The sequence below is a fragment of the Tamandua tetradactyla genome, chromosome 2 (assembly GCF_023851605.1).
Source record: "Tamandua tetradactyla isolate mTamTet1 chromosome 2, mTamTet1.pri, whole genome shotgun sequence".
Lineage (NCBI taxonomy): Eukaryota > Metazoa > Chordata > Mammalia > Pilosa > Myrmecophagidae > Tamandua > Tamandua tetradactyla.
The window spans coordinates 5,705,441-5,713,182 of record NC_135328.1 but is presented as its reverse complement, the minus strand read 5'-3'; the positions used below and the strand labels follow the sequence as shown (position 1 = coordinate 5,713,182).

At 41.9% G+C, this 7,742-nt stretch overlaps 1 pseudogene; it reads right to left on the bottom strand.

The window, feature by feature from the left end:
* Positions 1 to 419: 419 nt before the first annotated feature.
* Positions 420 to 1,008, bottom strand: LOC143655475 (cold shock domain-containing protein E1 pseudogene; annotated as a pseudogene).
* Positions 1,009 to 7,742: the final 6,734 nt, after the last annotated feature.

Here is a 7,742-nt window from a genome sequence, read left to right as displayed (position 1 = left end):
GCCAGTGTGTGGAGAACTCCACCTCATCTTCTGCCTGTAGCTATCGAGAAGTTCTTTCACATGGAAAAAGAGCTTCTTGCTATCTCCTACTTCATAGTTAAAGATGCCAAACTGACCTTTCATACCCTCTGCTGTGGCCCTATACAGGGGTGTGATGTTGTAGGACAGAGTCTGAGCATTTTAGTCCAGGACACACACAGGATCTTGACACTCTCCTTTCTCTGTAAGCCCCTTGGTTGGCCATCACAACTATGCCAAATGGCTAGACCTCCCCTTTCATATCCCCTCCTCTGTGATCTCAATCATTTCTCCGTACTCAACTGGCATTGGGTCAGCACTCCTCAAGGGACAGGTGACTTTACTGGGGTAGGCAGTGGGACCAGCTTCCTCAGGAATACCACTCACTGGGTGTGTTTTGTTCACTTTCTATGCATGACCTTGTTACCTTTGTCTTTGGAAAAGCTGTCCTCTACCATGTCCCAGGTCCAGGCTGTCAACATCTCCTGAGAACTCACTGTAATGGAAAGAGTTCCTTATCATGACTGGCTCTTTTGGTAAACCCAAAATTATCCTCCAGGATTGTCACATAACCCAAGAGCCTCTTAGAGTTGGAATTACCACCTAAAAGTTGCAAACAAGTTGCAATCTGCTGCCCATGTCTCTGTCATTAATGCTAAATTCAGGAGAAGTGGGTGATTTCACATCCTTAGCGTGAAAAGCAATAGGCAGTTTTACCCCGCGATCATCAGAAACTGTCATGCCATCCTCAGGCTTCTTCACTCTGTCTTTATATGGGCTAGTAACGCTAGGATTGGAAAAAGTAGCTTCTTTTTTAACAGTAAATGATAATCTGCATGGAAAATGGAATGAAATCATGCTCTTGGGAAGAGAACACATCAAGTAAATGCTACTTCATCTGCAATAGGGAGCTGGTTTCCATGGAGAATTTCACTGAAGTGAAAAACACACAAACATCACAATCCACACACTTGGTGAAACCAAAGCCATCGGTTATGGCAGCAATCACACACATTTTTCTGGCTTCATTAGTGAACTGAAATATATTTGTTAGAACTCGTATGTTGATGGACACCATCTAGTTTGTCACATTGGCATGTCAAAATATTAAACCTAAACTGCTCACTTTCCAACAGGTTAACCTTGGATTTTCACGTTTGTCTCCAAAAGAAAGTTTTTAAGGAATCACAAAGTTAACTTTGATGCGTCCTTGCAATGGGTCATTATGGTTTTTACTGGGTGCTTTTGGGATCACTTTGGTTACAGTTCCTTCAAGATGTTCAATGCTGAAATCTTCAGAAATGACTGTTCCTTGAGGCAATAGTCTGTCTCCTGTTGCAACTTCTTTACCATATCTGTCCTTGATTATGAACTCCACGTAATCTCAAGGCTGAAAGATTTCTAGGTTACCCTTACATTCACTGTAGTGAAAGAATATCTGTTACAACATCACCTCTTTCAGTAAAGCCAAACACCTCATGTCTGGCACAAACCACTCCCTGACAGCAGCCTTGTTCTTTCTCAACAGCATCATAGCACGAGCACATCCAGCACTGGTATTCTTACTATTATTGACTACAAAGTGTATTTTATCTCCAGCTTCCAGCTTAACATTGCCTTTAAATCAGATAAAACACATCTTGTCCATTAATTCATTCTTTAGGGAGGATTTCTGGTTTTATCTTTACCAGTTTAACAGCAATATGTTTTCTAGTCCGCCAGTCAGATGAAACTTCAAATTAAACATCGTCTCCTGCTTTAAGTCCTGCAGGTTGCCATTGCACAGTGAAGAGCAGAAGAAAAGCTTTTCCTGATGTCCCACACAATGAATCAATCCATACGAGGGTAGCAGTGTGTCAATGACCCCAGTTTCTCACAGTGCTGCTCAAGTACCATTGAGGTGCCTATGGAGTACAGTGCTGTAGAGAAGGTTTGGATCCAAGCGCATCTTGCCACAATGATCAAATATTGCACTTTCAGAAGTGTTTGCTGATCCTTCTTTGTCAGCACACATTGTGAAGGCTGAAATGAGCTGTATTAAAACAAAGAGTGAAAGAAAACGATCAATCAAGCTAATAAAGAATGTAACTGTCTCTGCACTGGACCATCTCACGGTACAGCATTGGAGAAAGCAATGACTCCGAACAGGATGGGGAAGTGCCCTTTCAAAGCTTTTGAGGAAGCATAAGCTTCTTGTTTTACATTGAGTTTTGTGTCCTTGATATGACCATTATCTCCTTTGGTCTTGGTTGTTACGTTTGTTCCTTACCTGATCTGGACTTGAAGCATCAGTTTCAGGCAATAAAATCTGCCCTGTTACACTTCATACCCCACAGCTCAGCACCCCATCCCCAGTGCCACCATAAGCAGCATGGACCTTATGTCGGAATAGGTCCACGTTTTAGAGAGAACTCTCCTGTTTAGCTCACACCCACCAGGATGATCTCTTTCTGGATCAGAATCCCCTCACCTTTGTCACGTATCGTGACTACATCAAAGGAGGGAATTGCCCTCGTATTCATAGGTATTTGCCCACATCCAAGGTAATGCATCCTACAGGACATGACACTGGGGATTCCCCCTTAGAATCCTACCTACCACTGAGAGAGAAGAACACAGAGCTGCTGGCAACCTTCTTTATTCATTGTCAGTGTTAAACACTGCATACCATTGATGGTCCGAAATGTGGGGAATGAGTATTTACCACGTGTCAACTCAAAACGTGTTTGCTGTAGAGATGGGAGATGTTATGGCTATTTTGGGGGTGAATCAGGTCTTATCACGTGTGCAGAATCCAGCTGAGGAGAAAGAGCTTAGGAAATCTTCAATCTAGTCACCTGTGAAAGTTTCTGCTGCAGGGGAATCTACTTCATTATTTAATATTGGATAATTGTTTGGCCATGTGACAGATCAGCTGGGGTTAGCACTGAGGGAGCAGTGGCTATATGAGTTGTGTATGAGGAAGAGGCCATGGTATAAGTCCAGGTAGTCACCTGAATTCCAAAACACACAAATCTAATTTCAGAGAAGAGCTGGTGGTCGTCACCTCTTGATCTTACCAAATTGTGGCCTGTGAGAATGTACATGAACCCACTATAATCAGAATGATATAGGTAGCAATGAGACAACATCAATAGGTTGTTGGAACCTTGCTTTCCCTCTATCCTATGCACTATAAACACTCCCAAAATTGAAGAGAGTTTGAGAGTTTGGAGAGCGAGGCAGAACAGTTTGATTTCAATGCACCCTAAAGTGATTCAAAGTGTTTTTCAGACACCCACTGTTCTGGTTTGCTACCTGCTGGAATGCAGCACACCAGAGACAGATTGGCTTTTACTAAAAGGGCATTTATTTTGTTAGTTCTTCATAGGAAAGGCAGCTAACTTTCAGCTGAGGTTCTTTCTTACGTGGGGAAGGCACAGGGTGATCTTTGCTGGCCTTCTCTGTAGGCCTCTGGGTTCCAACCACTTTCCCCAGGGTGACTTCTTTCTGCATCTCCAAAGGCCTGCACTGAGCTGCGAGTGCTGAGATGAGGTATGCTGAGCTGCTTGGGATGTGCTATGTTGCGCTCTTTCATTTAAGCACCAGCCAGTTAAGTCAAACATCATTCATTGCAGCAGGCATGCCTCCTAGCTGAGTGCGGATGTAATGATCAACAGATGAGGTTCACGTACCATTGGCTCATGTCCACAGCAAAAGAACTAGGTGCCTTCACCTGGCCAAGTTGACAACTGAATCTAACTACCACACCCACTTAGTGATTCCCCCTCCTTTGTCAGGTCCTCGACACATTTTTTGCCATGAGGAAGTCTCCTCTCCATGAATCCTCTGCCCTCACAATGCAATTGCTCCCCTTTCTGAGGACATGTCAGTCATTTTTCTGCCTTGGTGTGATTGTCTCATCTCAGAGTGCTCCAGCTCTTCACTCCAGCCCCGCAGGGACCCAGCAGTGTCCTCCAACTCTGAGTTCTTTTTGCTATTTAGACCAATGTAATATTCCAAAATGGGTGTGCATTTCATTTGCCTTGTACAAAAAAGTTAAAGAAAATTATTGTATGGCATATAATTTTCAAAATCTAAACATGTGCAAGTTTACACTTGTATAACCTTTTTTTTAATTTGGATATTTTTATTTAAGTTTGAGGCATTAACTTTATGTCTTGGGATATGTTCCTTATGCATTCCTTTCTTTGTTCAATGTGCACAAGGCAAATGGAGCTGGCCAATGTTTCTAGATATTAAGATATATTATTTGGCACCCTGAAAACTACAGCATTCATAACATTGCATGAAGATGTAGAATAGTGTTTTGCTGTGGCTATTAGCTATTAAATTCTGTTCATCTTTACCTCCAGAATGTTTTAGAACTTTTAGGACTGATCTATAATCTATGCTTGTGTCCCCTTCTTCTCTGATTTGTACTAGATATATTATGAATTCATGTTGAGTTTTGAGGCATTCAACTATTTACTGCCCAAACATAGTGTCATCAGTGTTAAACATAGCGAAATTCTCTTTGCATTACACATGGAAATAGCATTAGTTTTGCCCAGCACAAATACCTTTCTTAAGTCCCAATCCAATCTATTTAAATGTGATAACAGTAGCATAAAGCTAGACAGGCACCCAAACAAATGAAAGATTCATGAACAGCCTAGTATAGATTAATCGGATGGAATTTAAGCTTCAGGCTGCTCTGATTCTCTCAGGGCCATTTTCAGTGACCAGGGATAATGTGAAGAGAGAGTAATGCCCTTGCAATCACTCACAGCAGCTTCATTTGTACTGACCATCTATGCCCCAAAATAGGGTGACCCCAAACATCCTTGAGTCTATGTCAGGTTAAATAGCATCTTTTCAATGGATTGATCTCTTCTGGGTAAATGCTACATATTTCAGATTTTCTCACCTCTACGTCTTTCTTTAAAGAATGCTACTTGGGTAAAATGGGAGAGCTCGTGATAGAATGGATATTGATGTGGGAAGAGTATATTTGGTGTTGGCTTCTCCTTTGAGGTGGGGGCCGAATCCATGGGTGGAACCTGTGATGACACCTGCTAGAGTGTGGCTGGGTGGTCATAACTTCTAGTGAGTTCGGGGCACTCCCTAAGTCTGGTTGAGTCTCATTTGGTTGCTTGAGTTGCCACGCTATATCCCCTGGAAACACGGTCAGTTCATGCCTACCACTAGGACTTTCTCCACGACTCCCAGAGAACTTACTGCCATGTCCCCTGTGAGGGCACGAGAGAAATCCTGTCCCTTTCATGCCAGAAGGGATAAGGGCAACTTTGGTAAAGCTAATCTTGGCAGTCTCCCTAAAAGACTGTGTTCTGTCACCAATTTTGGTCTGTTGTGACTCCTCTGGGATATTAAAAGAGAAGGATGGCATAAGGAGGGCTGCAAAGGGACTGGCCTCTGGTTTGGAAGGGTGTGTCAGTTCTGCTCCTAATGCATTGGTCAGACTAGTCACCTGACTCCACCCAACCACAGGAGAGCCAGGGAAAGCCAGTCCATCATTGGAAAGGGGGAAATCGAAATATTTGGCAAACAGCAGCAAAGACTTCCTGCAAGTTGATCCTTTCCCCAACTCCAAAACCAGCAGCAAAGGAGATCACTCCTCCTATATTTGGCTTCTCTACAAACTGTGCTCCACACCTCCCACCAGAAAGAGAGGAGACCAGATAAAGGCATCTCACCTGCTCCTCCCCCCGCCTCCATCCTGCTCTGTTTCTCGCACTCCATCAGGCTAGGAAGGGCAGACTTTCCTCTTCCTCCTCCTGACAAAAGGGAACCAACAAACCTGACATTGACCTTTTTTTTTTTAGTTGGAATTACCCCTCTTTGGCTTCTCTTTATCCATTTGGTTTATAAAATATTAAACCATTACATTAATATCCGTAATCTGTACAGTTTTGGGCATACCATGGGTACTCACTAAATATTTTTAAATCAATTACACTTATACCTGAATTATTTAACTTTGCAAGTTGTATGTGTAAGCCCTGACAAGGTCAATTTTAGTTTGAAAATATGGGCCTAGCTAATTTCTCTCTGTTTCTTCATATATAATACATGAAAATACACATTTGAAAAATACAAACATTACAAGGAGTCTATAGAATACACGTGAAAATTCCTTTTAAACAAGCCCTTACCTAAACTTTGTTCCCCTTTTCAGAGGTTCCTATTACTTATTTGTTCTGTACACTTATTCTCTTTTTCTCTTGAAACACATACATTTCTATGACAATACTACTCCATATTGTTTTGCCACGAACTGTATTAACATTATATTTTGAAGAACTGTTAATGTCAGTGTCTATAGATCTATTTCCTTCTTTCACTTTTTAGATATTTTTGCAGTGATTGAATTTTTCATTATCCTCTAGGAATACATAGAGAAACAAGAATTCAATCATCACGATTTTGAAATAAATTGTATATGCATGGTGAAAAAATTAAAAGTATAATAATATTGATATAATTTCATCTTTCCTTGAAGGAAAGATAATTCTCCAAATATCTGAATCAGCCTAAGTTTATAGAAGAAAAAAAGCCTCTACAGAGAGAAGACATAAATAATTTCATCTGCAACTAAATAAATCATCATATATATTTTTTTAAAGTTAATCTGGTATTTCAAGAATGGAATATACATCAAGTTTGTCCATTTTCAGCAAGGAAAAATCAATTCATTTTGAGGAACAGTGAAAAATAGGTAAAGAAAAACTTGTTTTCTTTCTAATATGGAAGAACAAGAGCTTGTTTTAATGCTCATGATGATGATTCCATAGAGATGTAAAAACACTGGTAGCGTAGAAGGAGCAACTGCAGGAGGCACTTCAGTAAGCAAGACAGGCCGCTTCTCGTGTGAATGGAAGCAGGGTTGTGGCTTTACAGTGGGAATGGGTCAGTGCTCATAAAAGACAGGAAGAGAGAGTTCACTGATGCTGATGACAGAGGGAGTAGATGGATGCTTTAGTTTCCCAGCTGCTAAAACAACCATGCAATGGGTTGGCTTAAACAACAGGAGTTTACTGGCTCACGGTTTTGATGCTAGGAGAAGTCCAAAATGAAGTCATCATGAAGGCGATGCTTTCTCCTTGGAGACTGCTAACTTCGGGGGCTGGTTGCTGGCAATCCTCGGCCCTTGGCTTTTCCCTCACACAGCAATGCACATGGCAGTGTTGTCTTTCTCTTCTGGGTCTGTTGTCTTCAAACTTCCGAAGGCTCCCTGTGGTTCCTTCTCCATCTGACTTTTGCTCTGCTCATAAAGCACTCCAGAAGTTAGGATTAAAGCACAACCTGATACAGGGGGGCCACACCTTAATGGAGGAAACATCTTAAGGGATCTTATTTACATCTTAATCAAAGACTTGCACTTGAGCCTCGTCCTGGTCTGGCCTTCCTACCCATTCCTGAAGCGATCACCATGACCCAAAGGATGAAATGCTGTGATGGTCAGCCTGGGTCGCAGCCCCTCCCTGCATCCTGTGAGAAGGGACCGTCCTGCCCAAGCACTTGGAGTAAGAACGGTGGTTACCCGAAAATAGGAGGATGAATCCAGAGCATGCCAACTAGACGCCGGCCATGAGAACTGGCATGGTGTGTGATCCTACCTGAATTTACTTTGTTTTGCTGTTTTGGTGAATATAGTAGATTGAATGGTTTACCCAAATTTAGACATATTCTTAATCTTAATCCACATTCCTGTGGGGGTGAGC